Source organism: Coregonus lavaretus, assembly GCF_964263955.1.
Source record: "Coregonus lavaretus genome assembly, chromosome: 5".
NCBI lineage: Eukaryota > Metazoa > Chordata > Actinopteri > Salmoniformes > Salmonidae > Coregonus > Coregonus lavaretus.
Genome location: NC_139992.1, coordinates 66879290 through 66902803, shown reverse-complemented (window position 1 = coordinate 66902803; position 23514 = coordinate 66879290).

Sequence of the window (23514 nt, the reverse complement as noted above, 5' to 3'; positions counted from 1 at the left end):
TTGTGTAGACTCTACAGAAAAATGTGTTTCTAGGCTATGTCAAATCAAACCAAATGTATTTATAAAGCCCTTTTAACATCAGCAGATGTCACAAAGTGCTTTTACATAAACCCAGCCTAAAACCCCAAAGAGCAAGCAATGCAGATGTAATTTATCCCACTACAATGTTTTGTCAATAACATAACACATTTAGCATTAAAACAGATAAGATGACTGAATGAGTGATAATAATTATTTATGAACACTTTAAAGTTTCACTTGAAATTAAATGTGGTAGGAGAACAGATTATGAATCTTTTTCATTGTCATTCATACACTAATCTCTTTCCCACACTTCAGCAACTAGCCTGGTATGAGGTATTTATACACTAAGTTTGAAACTGTTGACTTTAAAATATACAATTGTGTCCAAGTTGAGAGTATAGGCCATATATAATTTGGCTATAGTTGCTAGCATTGATGCAATTGTCTTCCCAGCGTTGCCTACAGAAGTGCCGAGTTCACGTGCTATTTGAGTTATGGGAGATCCTAGTTCTTCTTCTTCTTCTCTGGTATAATGGCTTTCGCAACAATTGGATGTGCATTACGCCATCTACTCTGCGGGTAGATAATAAAGATCCCAAAAAGGAAATAAGGCTGGGTAAAAAATATTTATACAAACTATCAAAAAGAAAGTTAAACTAAGCTAAATCAACTCGCTTTTCTGTTAAAATCTCAATTCTAATCAGGTCCGTACACAGGCTCAGAAGGATCCTGTGAGGGCAGGACATTTTCTGGTGACAGTAGTCCTTGCAGTGCTTCTGCCGTGAAGCCTTGGAGCCCCAAAAACTTTTCGGCTGCAATGATGTCCACCTTCTTGTACTTCTTGGACACTTTTGGACACAATTAATAACTATGCTACAAAATCCACCTTCTTCACAATGAGTGTATCCAGATCACTTGATGGACGTAAAACATTTGCAACTGGTTGCGGTGCATCCACTGCCATATCTTCTTCTGCTCCCAGTTCCAAGTGGGACATTTCACTTGAATGACCCTCCAAGTCGTAATTAGCAAAGATTATGGATATACTGACAAGATACATGTCTCTCTGCCCTAACAATTGGAGTCTTTCTCCACAAAGTGACACGGCGGGCTGTCTAGCTCTCGCCTATCCTTTCTTTGGATACATCTCAATATTGTAATCCTTCTTTGAATATTAATTGAGGGTTGTTGACGTAACTGCCTGTATTCAATGGAAAAAGATGCTACTAGCCTCATGCCATGAATGTGCATAGCCATCTTGAGGCAATTCCGATATAAAGTGTTTTTTCTCAAAGTTGCCGGGATGTCACGTGTCCTACTTATATCAGTACACTCGTAACAACTTCTATTAGATCAAATAAACCTCACGTAGCAAATAAACCATAAATGTTTTTGTTGACAAAATTCAAAACTCTCTTATTGACCTCCATACAAAAACTCCTTGCTTGGTGGGCGAAACAACTAAAAAAAAAGCACCTGCTGGAGGGAGACAGATTTTCCTCTGAGTTGGGCCTCTCTCTTCCTCTTCCTCTCTGGAATTAGTCTATAAGCAGTAGAGGTGCGTGGGTAAAATCACTGGGGAAGCCAGGAAAAACAAGCCATATTACAACCTACAGTGCCTTGCAAAAGTAATCATCCCCCTTGGCATTTTTCCTATTTTGTTGCATTACAACCTGTAATTTAAATGGATTTTTATTTGGATTTCATGTAATACACAAAATAGTAGAAATTGGTGAAGTGAAATGAAAAAAATAACTTATTTCAAAAAATTCAAAAAAATAAATAACGGAAAAGTGGTGCGTGCATATGTATTCACCCCCTTTGCTATGAAGCCCCTAAATAAGATCTGGTGCAACCAATTACCTTCAGAAGTCACATAATTAGTTAAATAAAGTCCACCTGTGTGCAATCTAAGTGTCACATGATCTGTCACATGATCTCAGTATATATACACCTGTTCTGAAAGGCCCCAGAGTCTAAAACACCACTAAGCAAGGGGCACCACCAAGCAAACGGCACCATGAAGACCAAGGAGCTCTCCAAACAGGTCAGGGACAAAGTTGTGGAGAAGTACAGATCAGGATTGGGTAATAAAAAAATATCTGAAACTTTGAACATCCCACGGAGCACCATTAAATCCATTATAAAAAAATTGAAAGAATATGGCACCACAACAAACCTGCAAAGAGAGGGCCAACCACCAAAACTCACAGACCAGGCAAGGAGGGCATTAATCAGAGAGGCAACAAAGAGACCAAAGATAACACTGAAGGAGCTGCAAAGCTCCACAGCGGAGAGTGGAGTATCTGTCCATAGGACCACTTTAAGCCGTACACTCCACAGAGCTGGGCTTTGCAGAAGAGTGGCCAGAAAAAAGCCATTGCTTTAAGAAAAAAATAAGCAAACATGTTTGGGGTTCCCCAAAAGCCATGTGGGAGACTCCCCAAACATATGGAAGAAAGTACTCTGGTCAGATGAGACTAAAATTGAGCTTTTTGGCCATCAAGGATACCGCTATGTCTGGCACAAACCCAACACCTCTCATCACCCCGAGAACACCATGGGGTTGGCAGCATCATGCTGTGGGGATGTTTTTCATCGGCAGGGACTGGGAAACTGGTCAGAATTAAAGGAATGATGGATGGCGCCAAATACAGGGAAATTCTTGAGGGAAACCTGTTTCAGTCTTCCAGAGATTTGAGACTGGGACGGAGGTTCACCTTCCAGCAGGACAATGACCCTAAGCATACTGCTAAAGCAACACTTGAGTGGTTTAAGGGGAAACATTTAAATGTCTTGGAATGGCCTAGTCAAGCCCAGACCTCAATCCAATTGAGAATCTGTGGTATGACTTAAAGATTCCTGTACACCAGCGGAACCCATCCAACTTGAAGGAGCTGGAGCAGTTTTGCCTTGAAGAATGGGCAAAAATCCCAGTGGCTAGATGTGCCAAGCTTATAGAGACATACCCCAAGAGACTTACATTTTAGTCATTTAGCAGACGCTCTTATCCAGAGCGACTTACAGTTAGTGTATACATTTTCATACTGGCCCCCCGTGGGAAACGAACCCACAATCCTGGCATTGCAAGCGCCATGCTCTACCAACTGAGCTACACGGCTTGCAGCTGTAAATGCTGCAAAAAGGTGGCTCTACAAAGTATTGACTTGGGGGGTGAATGGTTATGTACGCTCAAGTTTTCTGTTTTTTTGTCTTATTTCTTGTTTGTTTCACAAGAAAAAATATTGTGCATCTTCAAAGTGGTAGGCTTGTTGTGTAAATTAAATGATACAAACCCCCCCCAAATCCATTTTAATTCCAGGTTTTAAGGCAAAAAAATAGGAATAATGAGAAGGGGGTGAATACTTTCGCAAGCCACTGTATGTGCTGTGATAATTGCGTTGTTTGCTCTATAACCTGTTAGGTCATATGCCTTGACACAGTGATATATAGGCCTATGGCCAAGACACTATTCCAGCACCATTTCAACTTCAACATCTCAACATCGTCTAATCACCTATGCTTAGTCTAATACAGTGACAAAAGATAGCAAAAACGATTTAGTCCAATCAACTTAAGCTAAATATGATGTGGCTGTCCATGGCACTGATTTGTGTGTGTGTGTGTGTGTGTGTGTGTGTGTGTGTGTGTGTGTGTGTGTGTGTGTGTGTGTGTGTGTGTGTGTGTGTGTGTGTGTGTGTGTGTGTGTGTGTGTGTGTGTGTGTGTGTGTGTGTGTGTGTGTGTGTGCATGCAAGTAGAAAAAAACATATTGACTCACCCTACTTGTAGAGAAACGCCAATGCAATCCTCCTCTTTCATGATGCCTGAACAGTCTATGACTGTCATACAGTACACGCTTTTAGTTTTTGTTGTGGTAGGCTACCTGGCTACCTGGCTAACGGGCAATGATGCGCCAGGCCAGCTATTTAACATTAGCCTACTACATCTAGCTACATGTTGAACTTCCATCCTTTCAGGCCAGGGGCACAACGTATGAATTTATGGATGGATCAGAATCGCCGTTATAATCATTGGCCAGTACCGCAAATTAAGTAAAACCACAGGTCCAAATCGCTATCTCCATCCATGGCTAATTTAGGAAATCGCTAGCTAGCCACCGGAGGTCAACGACACAAGGAGATGCAACAATTCACGTTATTTCTGTCAATGACGTTTGGCTTCTGATGTGATGAGATTGGTGTGAAGCCAAATCCAAACTGGCTTCCCTTGACACTTTTTATTGGGTGCACCAGGACCATTTACAGCTAAGCTCACTCAGTTTAGCGCAACACTGATTGGCAATTATTATTATTTTTAAATATCAAGGGAGGCCAAATTCTCACTGGCTTCCCTTGCATTCAATGATACTGGCTGCAATAATGTCATACTCTTTTTGACCAGACAGCATCAGATAGATGGGCTACACTTACTGAGACAGAGGGGCGCTGTTTCGTTCGCTCAGATGCTTTCTCTGGTGAGCTACATTCAGCCTCTTGCGAATTGAAGGAAATGTATGAAACACAGAGAGACAAAGAGACATTACTTTGTATGTTTTTTTCTTTTTTTCATGGATATTTTTTGGGGGAAGCCTGGCTTCCCCTGGCACCCATGAATACAAGTGGGAAACTCAGAGAAAATGGCCGTGTTCGTGAGCGTCAAATCCATGAGGCATTGTGGATAAATGGTGACTGACTGACTGATCTACAAATCACGCTCCAGGAACGCTTGCAAAGCAGACCAGGCCAGAGTTTGGGATTTGAGAAGTCAATGATATAAGTGAAAGATTATTCCTTAGTTTTTCATTTTCTCGAAATCTAAAGGCACAACCTAGATTCGAGACAATGTCTTAAGTAGTTGAACATGTTATTACTCCAACCTGGTTGAAGGTGACAAACTGACACGTTTTCATTTTCGTCAATAAAACCTTATATCGAAGGAGTGCCTTTGATTTGACGGCACAGTTCGGCACGAGACGACTGTTAAGCCTCGATCACACCGACAGTGCCATTGCATTTTGGTACACCAGAAGTACATTCATTTCAGGTGGAACGTTGCGTTTGCCTTGCAGCATTGGGTTGCAGAGGCAGTTGCAGTGCGTTCTGTGTGGTGCATTTGTTGGATTTATCGAACGTATGCATCAAACTGGATCCGTAGACGGTTTGACAGAAATGGTAGCAGAAGGTGAATGTTGAACTTTTGTTGCACACATATCCAGATGATACCGCGTACCATTTTGCGCAATGTGTCTGTTGGTGTGTGATCGAGGCGTTAGACCCGAGGATGTGTTTTTGGTACTGCCACCGAATCAGGAGCCTCTATTGCACCATGAAAACATTGAGGTGCCAGTGAACTTTAGAGCTGGTATGTAAAATAAAAAAATGTAATGCATGATTATATGTGACATTCCATTTCTGAACCATAGTCAGCTTTCATGGTTACTTTCCAAATGTACTTAGGCCTATTCTTTTTTCTTCTTAGAATTAGTTGTCTCCTCTATAACACGGACACCACTTCGAGGGGCCCAAGAGTCCGAATACAAGTAAGTGAAGCGTTATTCTTGAAAAAATCCATTGGAGGATATATTCTGTCCTGGTAAATATTGATGGAATTCCAGAGGAGAAACAAGCCCCTTTATTCATGTAATCTGTCTTTCAATTAGGACAAGCATCATATTCCCCAGCATCATATTCACCACAGCAGCATCATATCCCCAGCATCATATTCACCACAGCAGCATGTGGATGACAGACATGGAGGTACAGTATGTAGCACATTCACTTAGCCCAGATGAGACTATGCTAATCTGTCCTGTTTTGCACAGTGTGTAATTGTATAAAAAAGCAACCTGTAGTTTTCCACGAGGGTAACTTTTAACCTTTTTGATTTTGTTGAATTTTTCAGGGTAGAAATCAAAAGACTCCGGCACGAAAACAAATCACTGAAGGAAGACAGGGCAGAAATGCAAATACTCCAGCAGGAAAACAGAGCTCTGCGGGAAGAAGTTGAGGTACTAAGGAGTGGGCAAACAGGTGAGAACATAACAACTTGCAGATCTCTTTTTGGTGTATAATTGTTTTCAGGAGTGTGACAGTGATTACCTGCTTCTTTTTTTCTATAGGTCTGGGTGGTATAAGATCACTGAGTGAAGAAGTGGCGCAGGTTGCTACCATGCTAAGGACCTTTAATGCTACTGGGAAATCAGGTAAGAACATCTCTTTTTGGTGTAGCCTTAAACATCATGGTCTGTAATAGTTTTTCGGAGTGTTACGGGGAATAACTGCTTTTTCCCCCCGGATAACACACTTTTGCTGTGGCGTATGGGAACAGTGAATGACTGAACAGTCTGTGGTGGCACCACAGACTGTCCTGGACAGTCTGTGGTGCAACGTGGCGTTGGTGGATGGAGCGAGACATGATGTCCCAGATGTGCTCAATTGGATTCAGGTCTGGGGAACGGGCGGTCCAGTCCATAGCATCAATGCCTTCCTCTTGCAGGAACTGCTGACACACTCCAGTCACATGAGGTCTAGCATTGTCTTGCATTAAGAGGAACCCAGGGCCAACTGCACCAGCATATGGTCTCATAAGGGGTCTGAGGATCTCATCTCGGTACCTAATGGCAGTCAGGCTACCTCTGGCGAGCACATGGAGGGCTGTGCAGCCCCCCAAAGAAATGCCACCCCACACCATGACTGACCCACCGCCAAACCAGTCATGCTGGAGGATGTTGCAGGCAGCAGAACGTTCTCCACTGCGTCTCCAGACTTTGTCACGTCTGTCACATGTGCTCAGTGTGAACCTGCTTTCATCTGTGAAGAGCACAGGGCGCCAGTGGCGAATTTGCCAATCTTGGTGTTCTCTGGCAAATGCCAAACGTCCTGCACGGTGTTGGGCTGTAAGCACAACCCCCACCTGTGGACGTCGGGCCCTCATACCACCCTGATGGAGTCTGTTTCTGACCGTTTGAGCAGACACATTCACATTTGTGGCCTGCTGGACGTTATTTTGCAGGGCTCTGGCAGTGCTCCTCCTGCTCCTCCTTGCACAAAGGCGGAGGTAGCGGTCCTGCTGCTGGGTTGTTGCCCTCCTACAGCCTCCTCCACGTCTCCTGATGTACTGGCCTGTCTCCTGGTAGCGCCTCCATGCTCTGGACACTACGCTGACAGACACAGCAAACCTTCTTGCCACAGCTCGCATTGATGTGCCATCCTGGATGAGCTGCACTACCTGAGCCACTTGTGTGGGTTGTAGACTCCGTCTCATGCTACCACTAGAGTGAAAGCACTGCCAGCATTCAAAAGTGACCAAAACATCAGCCAGGAAGCATAGGAACTGAGAAGTGGTCTGTGGTCACCACCTGCAGAACCACTTCTTTATTGGGGGTGTCTTGCTAATTGCCTATAATTTCCACCTGTTGTCTATTCCATTTGCACAATAGCATGTGAAATGTATTGTCAATCAGTGTTGCTTCCTAAGTGGACAGTTTGATTTCACAGAAGTGTGATTGACTTGGAGTTACATTGTTTTGTTTAAGTGTTCCCTTTATTTTTTTGAGCAGTGTAGTTTAGTCTTTTTTATTTTATTTTTAACAATGTCACTTATTTGATTCCATTACTATGAAACTTTGATTACTATGTCCCTTTTGTTGCCATTGCACTGTGAGAAGCCTGTCAATAAAAAATACAATTTGATTTGACTGGATTTATTTGTCGTCACCTGTTGATCCATGGAACCAGGACTCGCCCTTGTTAGGCCATCTGATATATTTTGCACACACATAATCATTTACAGTACCAGAGTCAGATGAACTCGAGGATGCCATTTTTATGTCTCTGTGTGCAGTTTGAAGGAAGTTGCTAACTAGCGCTAGCACAATTGCTAACTAGCGTGAGCATAATGACTGGAAGTCTATGGTGTCTGCTAGCATGCTAGCAGATACCCATAGACTTCCAGTAATTGTGCTAACGCTAGTTAGCATTGGCTCACAAAACTACCTCTAACTTCCTTCATACTGGACACAGAGACATACAAATGAGAGACATACTCTGGGGAAGTACACAGATAAATCCCGAAATATTCCTTTAAATAATAAAAATCTATAAATCTATAAAAGTAAGTGGGGAAAGGGAGTAGGCACGCCACTGGCTTCACTCTGAAAAGCGTATTGCCTCCGACTGGCAGGTGTAGGATCGTCGGTGAACTGCAGGAGCACGGCTGCCGCTTGATAAAGCGGCACATGAACTGCAGGAGCACGGCTGCCGCTTGATAAAGCGGCCTTTCGCGGGTTCCCATGAATGTGGTGATGGGAGAAAAAAAAGCTGTCGAACGGCGCTCGACCACTCTGGAGGGATGCCGGCCTCCCGAGTGCTCATTGCTAACTGGGTAGCCAACAAGCCTACAAGTGTGTTTGAGGATTTCTAATGGAGAAGCAGTTTTTGCCTGTCTTCATACTGTACTGTCGTTGCCTGCACTGTCGGCTGCAATGTCGAACAAGCCCAATAATTGTTACCAGAGTTGCTGAGTTTTGATGTTTCAACACTGACCTGTTACCTTTTCAACCAAAAGATTAAAACAAATACATGTTTGAGTTAAAACCTTATAAATATGGATAGTAGCTAGTCTGACCATATTGTCAATGTTAAGCATGCTAGCTAACTGTATTATTAGCAATGTTAGCAAGCTTATCCTGCTAGCTAAAATCTTATTGGTTGAAGAATTGTTCCAACTTTAAAAGCACTTGAACACAGTGGGCTCGTTTGAGTGGTAAGGAAAAGCAACCGACTGTAGATGAAAGTCGAGGAGTGAAGTCAGGGGAGGTGCATCTGCAACAGCCGAAAGTCGGACACTGATGTGGTTTTCCAACAGCAAGGCTCAGTGCAACATGGCAGTTGCCATTGTTTATAAAATATTTTCTTTATAATGTCGGAAAATAAACGTCTCCAAAATATATGTGTATACATTGTGTACAATCAATTGGTGAGAGAGAGAGTCTCAAATATCACATTGATGTGTACATACAGTGCATGCGGAAAGTATTCAGACCCCTTGACTTTTTCCAAATTTTGTTATGTTACAGCCTTATTCTAAAATCGATTACATTTTCCCTCAACAATCTACACACAACACCCCATAATGACAAAGCAAAAACAGGTTTTTAGAAGTTTTTGCTAATTTATAAATAAAAAAAACAGAAATATCACATTTACATAAGCATTCAGACCCTTAACTCGTAGGGTCTGTAGGCGGCAGGTAGCTTAGTGGGTAAGAGCGTTGTGCCAGTAACTGAAAGGTTGGTGGTTCTAATCCCTGAGCCGACTAGGTGAAAAAATCTGTTGATGTGCCCTTAAGCAAGGCACTTAACCGTAATTGCTCCTGTAAGTCGCTCTGGATAAGAGCGTCTGCTAAATGACAAAACCTTTAAATGTTAACTCAGTACTTTGTTGAAGCACCTTTGGCAGCGATTACAGCCTCAAGATTTATTTGGTATGACGCTACAAGCTTGACACACCTGTATTTGGGGAGTTTCTCCCATTCTTCTCTGCAGATCCTCTCAAGCTCTGTCAGGTTGGATGGGGAGTGTTGCTGCACAGCTATTTTCAGGTCTCTCCAGAGTTGTTCAATCGGGTTCAAGTCCGGGCTCTGGCTGGACCACTCAAGGACATTCAGAGACTTGTCCCGAAGCCACTCCTGCATTGTCTTGTCTGTGTGCTTAGGGTCGTTGTACTGTTGGAAGGTGGACCTTCACCCCAGTCTAAGGTCCTGGGTGCTCTGGAGCAGGTTTTCATCAAGGATCTCTCTGTACTTTGCTCCGTTCATCTTTGCCTCGATCCTGACTTGTCTCCCAGTCCCTGCCGCTGAAAGACATCCCCACAGCATGATGCTGCCACCACCATACTTCACGGTAGAGATGGTGCCATGTTTCCTCCAGACGTGACGCTTGGCATTCAGGCCAAAGAGTTCAATCTTGGTTTCATCAGACCAGAGAATCATCTTTCTCATGGTCTGAGAGTCTTTAGGTGCCTTTTGGCAAACTCCAAGTGCGCTGTCATGTGCCTTTTACTGAGGAGTGGCTTCCATCTGGCCACTCTACCATAAAGGCCTGATTGGTGGAGTGCTGCAGATATGGTTGTCCTTCTGGAAGGTTCTCCCATCGCCACAGAGGAACTCTAGAGCTCTGTCACCTCCCTGACCAAGGCCCTTCTCCCCTGATTGCTCAGTTTGGCCCGGGCGGCCAGCTCTAGGAAAAGTCTTGGTGGTTCCACACTTCTTCCATTTAAGAATGATGGAGGCCATTGTGTTCTTGGGGACCTTCAATGCTGCAGAAATGTTTTGGTACCCTTCCCCAGATCTGTGCCTCGACACAATCCTGTCTCGGAGCTCTATGGACAATTCCTTCAACCTCATGGCTTGGTTTTTGCTCTGACATGCACTGTCAACTGTGGGACCTTATATAGACGGGTGTCTGCCTTTCCAAATCATGTCCAATCAATTGAATTTACCACAGGTGGACTCCAATCAAGTTGTAGAAACATCTCAAGGATGATCAATGGAAACAGGATGCACCTGAGCTCAATTTCGAGTCTCACAGCAAAGGGTCTGAATACTTATGTACAGTTGAAGTCGGAAGATTACATACGCTTAGGTTGGAGTCATTAAAACTCGTTTTTCAACCACTCCACAAATTTCTTGGTAACAAACTATAGTTTTGGCAAGTCGGTTAGGACATCTACTTTGTGCATGATACAAGTAATTTTTCCAACAATTGTTTACAGATAGATTACTTCACTTATAATTCACTGTATCACAATTCCAGTGTGCCTTTAAACAGCTTGGAAAATTCCAGAAAATGATGTCATGGCTTTAAAAGCTTCTGATAGGCTAATTGACATCATTTGAGTCAGTTGGAGGTGTACCTGTGGATTTATTTCAAGGCCTATCTTCAAACCCAGTGCCTCTTTGCTTGACATCATGGGAAAATCAAAAGAAATTAGCCAAGACCTCAGAAAAAAAATTGTAGACCTCCACAGGTCTGGTACATCCTTGTGAGCAATTTCAAAACGCCTGAAGGTACCACATTCATCTGTACGCAAGTATAAACACTATGGGACCACGCAGCTGTCAGGAAGGAGACGCGTTCTGTCTCATAGAGGTGAACGTACTTTGGTGCGAAAAGTGCAAATCAATCCCAGAACAACAACAAAGGACCTTGTGAAGATGTTGGAGGAAACATGCACTAAAGTATCTATATCCACAGTAAAACGAGTCTGATATCGACATAACCTGAAAGGACGCTCAGCAAGGATGAAGCCACTGCTCCAAAACCGCGATAAAAAAAAGCCAGACTACGGTTTGCAACTGCACATGGGGACAAAGATCGTACTTTTTGGAGAAATGTCCTCTGGTCTGATGAAACAAAAATAGAACTGTTTGGCCATAATGACCATGAAGCACGGGGTGGCAGCATCATGCTGTGTGGGTGCTTTGCTGCAGGAGGGACTGGTGCACTTCACAAAATAGATGGCATCATGAGGAAGGAAAATTATGTGGATATATTGAAGCAACATCTCAAGACATCAGTCAGGAAGTTAAAGCTTGGTCGCAAATGGGTCTTCCAAATGGACAATGACCCCTAGCATGCTTCCAAAGTTGTGGCAAAATGGGTTAAGGACAACAAAGTCAAGGTATTGGAGTGGCCATCACAAAGCCCTGACCTCAATCCTATAGAACATTTATGGGCAGAACTGAAAAGGCGTGTGCGAGCAAGGAGGCCTAAAAACCTGACTCAGTTACACCAGCTCTGTCAGGAGGAATGGGCCAAAATTCACCCAACTTATTGTGGGAAGCTTGTGGAAGGCTACCCGAAACGTTTGACCCAAGTTAAACAATTTAAAGGCAATGCTACCAAATACTAATTGAGTGTATGTAAACTTCTGACCCACTGGGAATGTGATGAAAGAAATAAAAGCTGAAATAAATCATTCTCTCTACTATTATTCTGACATTTCACATTCTTAACATAAAGTGGTGATCCTAACTGACCTAAAACAGGGAATTTTTACTAGGATTAAATGTCAGGAATTGTGAAAAACTGAGTTTAAATGTATTTGGCTAAGGTGTATGTAAACTTCCGACTTCAACTGCAAATACGTTGTTGTTTTTTTGTGCTGGCGATGGCTGCAGGATGAAGTTGGTGAAGAGCAACTGCAAAAACGTGCATTCGACTTCAGTCCAAACTTCATGACCTCTGATCAAATTATTTTTGTAAAGTTCATGCAGTTGACTTGGAGGCGCAAGTCATAAAATGTTTATCCCCATAATGTAACACACTTTGAAAGGCGGTGACCAACGATGGTCTGCGACTTGACAAAAGCGATCCGCTCGAACGTGCCCAATCATATCAGATTTAGGACTTCCCAGTTTCCCATTTCCCAGGAGCATGTGAAGCCAGCATATGGACATTTCTGTACAAAGGTTTTAGAGGACTATAGAGCCCCACAGTGGAGGTGTCATAATACCCATAAAACCTAGCGGTCAAACAGGGAAATGGTTCCAATCGTTTTTCCGCCATTCATTTTTCCCATAGGGAATTTTAGAAACACTTAAAATAATGGCTGTGTTTTGTGTAGGCTTACCCTGGCGTGAAGTTTTGAAAAACATGTAAATCTCTCTCAGACAAGGTGACTTTTATCAATATATTAATCTCTCTTTACTCTCAGATTCAAAAATGCTAATTAGCATCAAAGTAGACATCATGCAAAACTACAAATCCCTGCAAGCTCTTGCACATCATCTCTAGCTGACACCTTTGCTAACAGATATTGTGTCAATTTAAAAACTTGCACAAGACAGTTCACAGAATTGTCAATGTAAAGACATTTTGCAAATGTATTAATGACTAGCATTAGATAGTTAATCCAGAGATTCTTACCTTTGCCTCGATTCGGCAGTCTTGTCAAGATCATCATTACATTTGTAGTTCTTTATGATATCCAAATTAGCAGCTAAATAGCATTTCATTTTGGGGGGGGGGGGGGGTAAATACAGGCGCATATATTGATAAAAGTAATCTTGTCCTAGAGAGATTTATACGGTTACCAAAACGTCACACCAGGGTAAGTCTACACGAAACACAACCCTTATTTTAAGTGTTTCTAAAATCCCCTATGGGAAAAATGAATGGTAGAAAAACGATTGGAACCATTTCCTTGTTTGACCGCTAGGTTTTATGGGTATTATGACTCATACTGTGGTACTCTATTCCTGAGTCATTGAACCATGTGAAATGATTGGTTGAGGGTAGTCACGTTGATGATGTAGGTGTCAGACCGAGGCGCACCTTTGGGTGGATTCGATTATGCTGAGTTGCCGGGCACCAAACAAAGGCCCATCAGGCGAGATCGTAGAGGGAGGAGCGCCCTTCTGAAATTGAACAGTAATCTGTGCCACTCAGTCATTTTGTCAACAAGGCAGCTTGGCGCATCGTCCAGAAACATACAACATCTCTTTTCCATAAAATAAATATTTGCATTTTCGAACTATTTTTCATTGGGAAGGCACATAAAACGTTTTTATCAAAAGAAATCACTTTTGCATGGGAAAACACAGAATCCTACTAATTACACACGTGCTTAATTACGTCACTTTTGTTTTGAGCCGATTTCGCCTTGGGCTTTGAACGGGGCACCTGGCTCACGCCCAGGAGGCTGCCCGGTTCCAAATAGAATGCAATCAACTTTCAGCCGATGCAAAACACGCCTACACGGGCGCCCGGGCGAGATTAATCGAACCCCCTCAATGTTCCACGAGCATCCGGAAGAACTGCCTATGAACGCACACTTTGGATGCGACACAACTATGCCGGTTAGCCAAACCTAAATTACGGTGCACATCAATTACGTATTGCTGTAATACTGGAGCTTTTTTATGAATGGAGTGAATTACATTCTTTGAGAAAAAGCGTATAATTTGCTCGCTTAATTAGGCTACTCAGAGAGAACGACGTCATTGAACAAGCAGTGATTGCTTATAAAGGCAGAAAAACGAAATGAATGGTAAGTGCCGCAACTTGAGGATCATTATCCTTAGCAATCTGGCATAGAGTTAAATAATGTGTTTGATCACAGTTTTCAATGACGTATGATTGTCTTTGTGTTGTAACTAAATGATTGCTGCCTTCAGATTGTATGCTTTTAGATCTTGTCCAGGACCCGTTGGAAATGATCTGTGTATATTTTGGGACATATCATTGAATATCGTGTGTGTGTGCGAAAATGCAGGTCTGGCTTGAGAGAAATGTTCCATTTTTAACTGAACAATTTACAGTAGTTGTTTTGCATGTTTCTGTGACTATTATTCAAAGGATTAATGAAAACATATAATTCCAACAGGACAATCTTTACAGACCTTCCTAGTGAAAAATAATGTAATGCACTGTATTCTATTACCTATAACACCTCGAGTTCATTGGTGGTTACATTTTATAGTCACTTTCAACTTGATTTTATGTGTCACCCTGGTTGCTACACTGCTTCTGGAAATAATAGTTAACTCTAGGCTCATTTACAGTATATGTATTTTATTCACAGAATAGAGACAATTTGCTACAGCATACCTACGTCTTTTATTTAAGGTAAGACTAAGTCTATTGTCTCTTTTGTACTGTCTAACATGTCATGTTTTGCCGTGGAATACAGAAACGTGAAGTCACCTGCCTTCGGTTTGGGTTGACATGTTGGATTTATGGCTGTGAGATTCCATTAAAAGCTTGCACAGCTGTTGCAGTTTTGCTACAAAAGCTCTCATTATAACAACCGATGGTAAGATTTAATCTTGATATTCAGACTGACAACTGGGTTACAGTGTGTCTACTCAATATAGACTGGTTATTAAATAGGAAAAACTTGAGTCAGGATGGAAGGGTTAGACAAGGTACAGCTTCTGATATGAATACGAAATTAATGCAAACACATTGTAGCATCTATGATGTGCATTTTGGCTGTTATTTAGTCAGGATCATTATAAGATGACAATAAGACGATATAAGGTAATCAATACATGCTTCAATGTTTCAAAATGTACAACATATGAGATACATGGAGTTTTCCAATGGCTTTTGATGCTGTGACACACCCAATGGCTTACATTATAGGGCCTTGTAGATAATGGCTGAAAAGTCCTCGATGGTGGATATGCATTTATTTTATTCAACAGACACTATACAGGCTTTACCGAGCAGTAGTATACTGAGTGCCATTTTAGAAAAAGAAAAACATAGTCTTAGTGGATTGTGAATTTAGTTTTTAGGTATAATTGCAAGGCTGATTATTCAATGCCTTATCAAAATGGGTTAGATAGCAAAGGTCATGTAATTGGATGTCAGCGTTGGCAGCATGCTGTGCCAGTGAAGTGGTGGGTTGGAATATGGCAGCGTTTCTCGTTATCCAGCTATACCCTCTTTGTTGTGCCTCAACTATTCTCTTTTGCCAAACAGGAAGGAGCCACTGAGACAGCTCTGTGCAGCATACACACACACACAAACACAAACTCATTCCAGCAAAGTGATTGAGATCTGTGAGGCAAGAGTGGGGCTCCACCTCTTATCTTGGCAATTATTTTTTTCCTCCCTGATCCATTTGTTTGTCTATCCAATCCGTCAGCAGCCTGTCCTCACAAGAATATGACTTAATTAGTACCTGTCTTGTGACATAAAGTGAGGGGGAAAAAGTATTTGATCACCTGCTGATTTTGTACGTTTGCCCACTGACAAAGACATGATCAGTCTATAATTTTAATGGTAGGTTTATTTGAACAGTGAGAGACAGAATAACAACAAAAAAATCCAGAAAAACGCAAAATGTTATAAATTGATTTGCATTTTAATGAGGGAAATAAGTATTTGACCCCTCTGCAAAACATGACTTAGTACTTGGTGGCAAAACCCTTGTTGGCAATGACAGAGGTCAGACGTTTCTTGTAGTTGGTCACCAGGTTTGCACACATCTCAGGAGGGATTTTGTCCCAGATCTTCTCGTCATCGTCATTAAGGTTTCGAGCATTACGTTTGACAACTCGAACCTTCAGCTCCCTCCACATATTTTCTATGGGATTAAGGTCTGGAGACTGGCTAGGCCACTCCAGGACCTTAATGTGCTTCTTCTTGAGCCACTCCTTTGTTGCCTTGGCCGTGTGTTTTGGGTCATTGTCATGCTGGAATACCCATCCACGACCCATTTTCAATGCCCTGGCTGAGGGAAGGAGGTTCTCACTCAAGATTTGACGGTACATGGCCCCGTCCATCGTCCCTTTGATGCGGTGAAGTTGTCCTGGCCCCTTAGCAGAAAAACATCCCCAAAGCATAATGTTTCCACCTCCATGTTTGACGGTGGGGATGGTGTTCTTGGGGTCATAGGTAGCATTCCTCCTCCTCCAAACACGGCGAGTTGAGTTGATGCCAAAGAGCTCGATTTTGGTCTCATCTGACCACAACACTTTCACCCAGTTCTCCTCTGAATCATTCAGATGTTCATTGGCAAACTTCAGACGGGCCTGTATATGTGTTTTCTTGAGCAGGGGGACCTTGCGGGCGCTGCAGGATTTCAGTCCTTCACGGCGTAGTGTGTTACCAATTGTTTTCTTGGTGACTATGGTCCCATCTGCCTTGAGATCATTGACAAGATCCTCCCGTGTAGTTCTGGGCTGATTCCTCACCGTTCTCATGATCATTGCAACTCCACGAGGTGAGATCTTGCATGGAGCCCCAGGCCGAGGGAGATTGACAGTTCTTTTGTGTTTTTTCCATTTGCGAATAATCGCACCAACTGTTGTCACCTTCTCACCAAGCTGCTTGGCGATGGTCTTGTAGCCCATTCCAGCCTTGTGTAGGTCTACAATCTTGTCCCTGACATCCTTGGAGAGCTCCTTGGTCTTGGCCATGGTGGAGAGTTTGGAATCTGATTGATTGATTGCTTCTGTGGACAGGTGTCTTTTATACAGGTAACAAACTGAGATTAGGAGCACTCCCTTTAAGAGTGTGCTCCTAATCTCAGCTCGTTACCTGTATAAAAGACACCTGTCCACAGAAGCAATCAATCAATCAGATTCCAAACTCTCCACCAATACTTATTTCCCTCATTAAAATGCAAATCAATTTATAACATTTTTGACATGCATTTTTCTGGATTGTTTTGTTGTTATTCTGTCTCTCACTGTTCAAATAAACCTACCATTAAAATTATAGACTGATCATTTCTTTGTCAGTAGGCAAACGTACAAAATCAGCAGAGGATCAAATACTTTTTTCCCTCACTGTAGTTAAAGATGCACTTTTGTATAAGTGGTGCTCACGAGCCAAAAGTGGTCCCCATTTTATGGGTACTACGTCATCAAATTGTGTACTACGTAATCCATTTTGTATGATATGTTATGTCCTGCAAATATTATATATATGCACTACCATTCAAAAGTTTGGGGTCACTTAGAAATGTCCTTGTTTTCGAAAGAAAATCATTTTTTTTGTCCATTCAAATTGATCAGAAATACAGTGTTGACATTGTTAATGTTGTAAATGGCTATTGTAGCTGGAAATGGCTGATTTTTAATGGAATATCTACATAGGCGTACAGAGGCCCATCATCAGCAACCATCAGTCCTGTGTTCCAATGACACGTTGTGTTTGCTAATCCAAGTTTATCATTTTAAAAGGCTAATCATTAGAAAACCCTTTTGCAATTATGTTAGCACAGCTGAAAACTGTTGTGCTGATTTAAAGAAGCAATAAAACTGGCCTTCTTGAGACTAGTTGAGTGTCTGGAGCATCTGCAATTGTGGGTTTGATTACAGGCTCAAAATGGCCAGAAACAAATAACTTTCTTCTGAAACTCATCGGTCTATTCTTGTTCTGAGAAATGAAGGCTATTCCATGCGAGAAATTGCCAAGAAACTGAAGATCTCGTACAATGCTGTGTACTACACCCTTCACAGAACAGCGCAAACTGGCTCTAACCAGAATAGAAAGAAGAGTGGGAGGCTCCGGTGCACAACTGAGCAAGACAACAAATACATTAGTGTCTAGTTTGAGAAACAGGTGCCTCACAGGTCCTCAACTGGCAGCTTCATTAAATAGTACCCGCAAAACCCCAGTCTCAACGTCAACAGTGAAGAGGTGACTCCGGGATGCTGACCTTCTAGGCGGAGTTGCAAAGAAAAAGCCATATCTCAGACTGGCCAATAAAAATAAAATATTAAGATGGGCAGTCTGAGATATGGCTTTTTCTTTACAACTCTGGACATTAGAGCGGTGGAAATCTGTCCTTTGGTCTGATGAGTCCAAATTTGAGATTTTGGGTTCCAACCACCGTGTCTTTGTGAGACGCAGGGTAAGTGAACGGATGATCTCCGCATGTGTGGTTCCCACCATGAATATGGAGGAGGAGGTGTGATGGTCACACTGTCTGTGATTTATTTAGAATTCAAGGCACACTTAACCAGCATGTCTACCACAGCATTCTGCAGCGATATGCCATCCCATCTGGTTTGGGCTTAGTGGGACTATCATTTGTTTTTCAACAGGACAATGACCCAACACACCTCCAGGCTGTGTAAGGGCTATTTGACCAAGAAGGAGAGTGATGGAGTGCTGTATCAGATGACCTGGCCTCAACAATCACCCAACCTCAACCCAATTGAGATGGTTTTGGATGAGTTGGACTGCAGAGTGAAGGAAAAGCAGCTAACAAGTGCTCAGCAAATGTGGGAACTCCTTCAAGACTGTTAGAAAAGCATTCCAGATGAAGCTGGTTGAGAGAATGCCAAGAGTGTGCAAAGCTGTCATCAAGTCAAAGGGTGGCTACTATAACATATATTTTAATTTGTTTAACACAACAATTAAGCTTTTTTTAATCAATCTTAGATACATATTGATATGATGATATTCTTATTTTCTCACCTTTTAATGTCTCAGAACTAATGTTCACCCCTCTTGAAATTGGAAGACCACGTCAATCTATTCTATAGACTTGCTATGCTGTATATGCCAGTATTGAATTAAAGGCCAAATGCAACCATTTTTATCTCAATATCAAATAATTTCTGGGTAACATATATGTACCTTACTGTGAAAAATAGCTTCTTAGCAAAGAGCAATTTCTCAAGCAATAATTTTTCTAGGACTGTCTGGGAGTTGTATGAGTGGCGAGGGGAAAACTGAAAACTAGCTGTTATTGGCAGACAGAGAGGTTTGGAACACTCTTTCTTATTGGTCTATTAACTAATTTACCGCCTGTTGATGTTGTTGTGTCGAGTAAACGTTGCTAATTATGCTGTGAAACCAAGGAGTCCGCTTATACTGTACTTTGATTATAAGTTTTATTTATATCACAAGATTTCAGCATAAGTTTACAGACGTCTGCAGCATCTGGAGAACAGTGTCCCAAAATAATATGTCTGTTCTGATCTTCTTTGTCTCAAACCAGTACTTATAATCTTTACCAGGATATGGGTGGTTTCCCATACTGACCAATCACCTGTCTCCACACAACAGACTTCCTCTGTTCTATGGGGTGTCCCTCTAAAACCGCTCCCCCTAAAACTGAATAAACATCCTCTCAGGTTCCACTTTGAAAACATTAGCAAAGTCATAATTCCTCAGACACTACAATGTCACCAGGCAGGGCAAAACTCCATCCTAACAAAACAGGCAGAAGTTTTCAGCTGGTCTTTTCAAATAGCTCTAACACTAAAAGGGCATTATCATCATTTTCACAATTTCACAGTATTGCACTGGGCCTTTAAGCACACAGCACAAATATCAACTCATAAACAGAATAATTGCATCTTTTGATATGACTAGTCCTTGAGTGTCTTTGGTCTGGCTATGTACAGGTTTGCTGGGTTTTTCAGGCTCCCATGAGATGTTGCCATGACATCAATGTGGAATGTGCTTTCTCTCTCCAGGTTATTATGGGTTGACTTGAAATGTGTTTTCCTTTTATCTTGATGAGCTTGAAGTGATGGTTCTATTTGGAAACAACAAATGACTAGGACCTGACATGAACAGTTAGTTACCAGTGGTGTAAAATATTTAAGGAAAAATACTTTAAAGTACTACTTAAGTAGTTTTTTGGGGTATCTGTACTTTTTATATTTTTGACAACTTTTACTTTAATACATTACTAAAAAAAAATGTTGTTTTTACTCCATACATTTTCCCTGACACCCAAAAGTACTTGTTACATTTTGAATGCTTAGCAGGACAGTAAAATTGTCAAATTCACGCACTTATCAAGAGAACATCCCTGGTCATCCCTACTGCCTCTGATCTGGCAGACTCACTAAACACACATGCGTCGTTTGTAAATGATGTCTGCGTGTTGGAGTGTGCCCCTAGCTATCCGTAGATTTAAAAAAAAATAGGAAAAAAAGAAAATGGTGCTATCTGGTTTGCTTAATATAAGGAATTTGAAATTATTTATACTTTTACTTTGATACTTAAGTATATTTAAAACCAAATACTTTTTGACTTTTACTCAAGTAGTATTTTACTGGGGGACTTTCTCTTTCACTTGAGTCATTTTCTATTAAGTTATCTTTACTTTTACTCAAGTATGTCAATTGGGTACTTTTTCCAGCACTGTTAGTTACTGGAGCCCACAAATACAGTGGGGGAAAAAAAGTATTTAGTCAGCCACCAATTGTGCAAGTTCTCCCACTTAAAAAGATGAGAGAGGCCTGTAATTTTCATCATAGGTACACGTCAACTATGACAGACAAATTGAGAAAAAAAATCCAGAAATTCACATTGTAGGATTTTTTTATGAATTTATTTGCAAATTATGGTGGAAAATAAGTATTTGGTCACCTACAAACAAGCAAGATTTCTGGCTCTCACAGACCTGTAACTTCTTCTTTAAGAGGCTCCTCTGTCCTCCACTCGTTACCTGTATTAATGGCACCTGTTTGAACTTGTTATCAGTATAAAAGACACCTGTCCACAACCTCAAACAGTCACACTCCAAACTCCACTATGGCCAAGACCAAAGAGCTGTCAAAGGATACCAGAAACAAAATTGTAGACCTGCACCAGGCTGGGAAGACTGAATCTGCAATAGGTAAGCAGCTTGGTTTGAAGAAATCAACTGTGGGAGCAATTATTAGGAAATGGAAGACATACAAGTCCACTGATAATCTCCCTCGATCTGGGGCTCCACGCAAGATCTCACCCCGTGGGGTCAAAATGATCACAAGAACGGTGAGCAAAAATCCCAGAACCACACGGGGGGTCCTAGTGAATGACCTGCAGAGAGCTGGGACCAAAGTAACAAAGCCTACCATCAGTAACACACTACGCCGCCAGGGACTCAAATCCTGCAGTGCCAGACGTGTCCCCCTGCTTAAGCCAGTACATGTCCAGGCCCGTCTTAAGTTTGCTAGAGTGCATTTGGATGATCCAGAAGAGGATTGGGAGAATGTCATATGGTCAGATAAAACCAAAATATAACTTTTTGGTAAAAACTCAACTCGTCGTGTTTGGAGGACAAAGAATGCTGAGTTGCATCCAAAGAACACCATACCTACTGTAAAGCATGGGGGTGGAAACATCATACTTTGGGGCTGTTTTTCTGCAAAGGGACCAGGACGACTGATCCGTGTAAAGGAAAGAATGAATGGGGCCATGTATCGTGAGATTTTGAGTGAAAACCTCCTTCCATCAGCAAGGGCATTGAAGATGAAACGTGGCTGGGTCTTTCAGCATGACAATGATCCCAAATTCACCGCCCTGGCAATGAAGGAGTGGCTTCGTAAGAAGCATTTCAAGGTCCTGGAGTGGCCTAGCCAGTCTCCAGATCTCAACCCCATAGAAAATCTTTGGAGGGAGTTGAAAGTCCGTGTTGCCGAGCGACAGCCCCAAAACATCACTGCTCTAGAGGAGATCTGCATGGAGGAATGGGCCAAAATACCAGCAACAGTGTGTGAAAACCTTGTGAAGACTTACAGAAAACGTTTGACCTGTGTCATTGCCAACAAAGGGTATATAACAAAGTATTGAGAAACTTTTGTTATTGACCAAATACTTATTTTCCACCATAATTTGCAAATAAATTCATAAAAAATCCTACAATGTGATTTTCTGGAGAAAAAAAATCTCATTTGTGTCAGTCATACTTGACGTGTAGCTATGATGAAAATTACAGGCCTCTCTCATCTTTTTAAGTGGGAGAACTTGCACAATTGGTGGCTGACTAAATACTTTTTTTCCCCACTGTAGGTTGCGGTACCGTGTCTATGACATACAGACACACTATCAGAGTGTTACCTCCCGAGTGGTGCAGTGGTCTAAGGCGGCGCAGTGGTCTAAGGCACCGCAGTGGTCTAGAGATCCTGGTTCGAATCCAGGCTCGAATCCGGCCGCGACCGGGAGACCCATGGGGTCCAGCATCGTCCAGGGTAGGGGAGGGAATGGCCGGCAGGGATGTAGCACAGTTGGTAGACCATGGTGTTTGCAACGCCAGGGTTGTGGGTTCGATTCCCATGGGGGGCCAGTATGAAAAATTAAAAAAATAATGTATGCACTCACTAACTGTAAGTCGCTCTGGATAAGAGCGTCTGCTAAAAAAATAAAAAGTAAAATTAACATACAGTAATAAATTGTTTGATTCCAGGGCAATATACAGTGGGGGAAAAAAGTATTTAGTCAGCCACCAATTGTGCAAGTTCTCCCACTTAAAAAGATGAGAGAGGCCTGTAATTTTCATCATAGCTACACGTCAAGTATGACTGACACAAATGAGATTTTTTTTTCCAGAAAATCACATTGTAGGATTTTTTATTAATTTATTTGCAGATTATGGTGGAAAATAAGTATTTGGTCAATAACAAAAGTTTCTCAATACTTTGTTATATACCTTTTGTTGGCAATGACACAGGTCAAACGTTTTCTGTAAGTCTTCACAAGGTTTTCACACACTGTTGCTGGTATTTTGGCCCATTCCTCCATGCAAATCTCCTCTAGAGCAGTGATGTTTTGGGGCTGTCGCTGGGCAACACGGACTTTCAACTCCCTCCAAAGATTTTCTATTGGGTTGAGATCTGGAGACTGGCTAGGCCACTCCAGGACCTTGAAATGCTTCTTACGAAGCCACTCCTTCGTTGCCCGGGCGGTGTGTTTGGGATCATTGTCATGCTGAAAGACCCAGCCACGTTTCATCTTCAATGCCCTTGCTGATGGAAGAAGGTTTTCACTCAAAATCTCACGATACATGGCCCCATTCATTCTTTCCTTTACACGGATCAGTCGTCCTGGTCACTTTGCAGAAAAACAGCCCCAAAGCATGATGTTTCCACCCCCATGCTTTACAGTAGGTATGGTGTTCTTTGGATGCAACTCAGCATTCTTTGTCCTCCAAACACGACGAGTTGAGTTTTTACCAAGAAGTTATATTTTGGTTTCATCTGACCATATGACATTCTCCCAATCCTCTTCTGGATCATCCAAA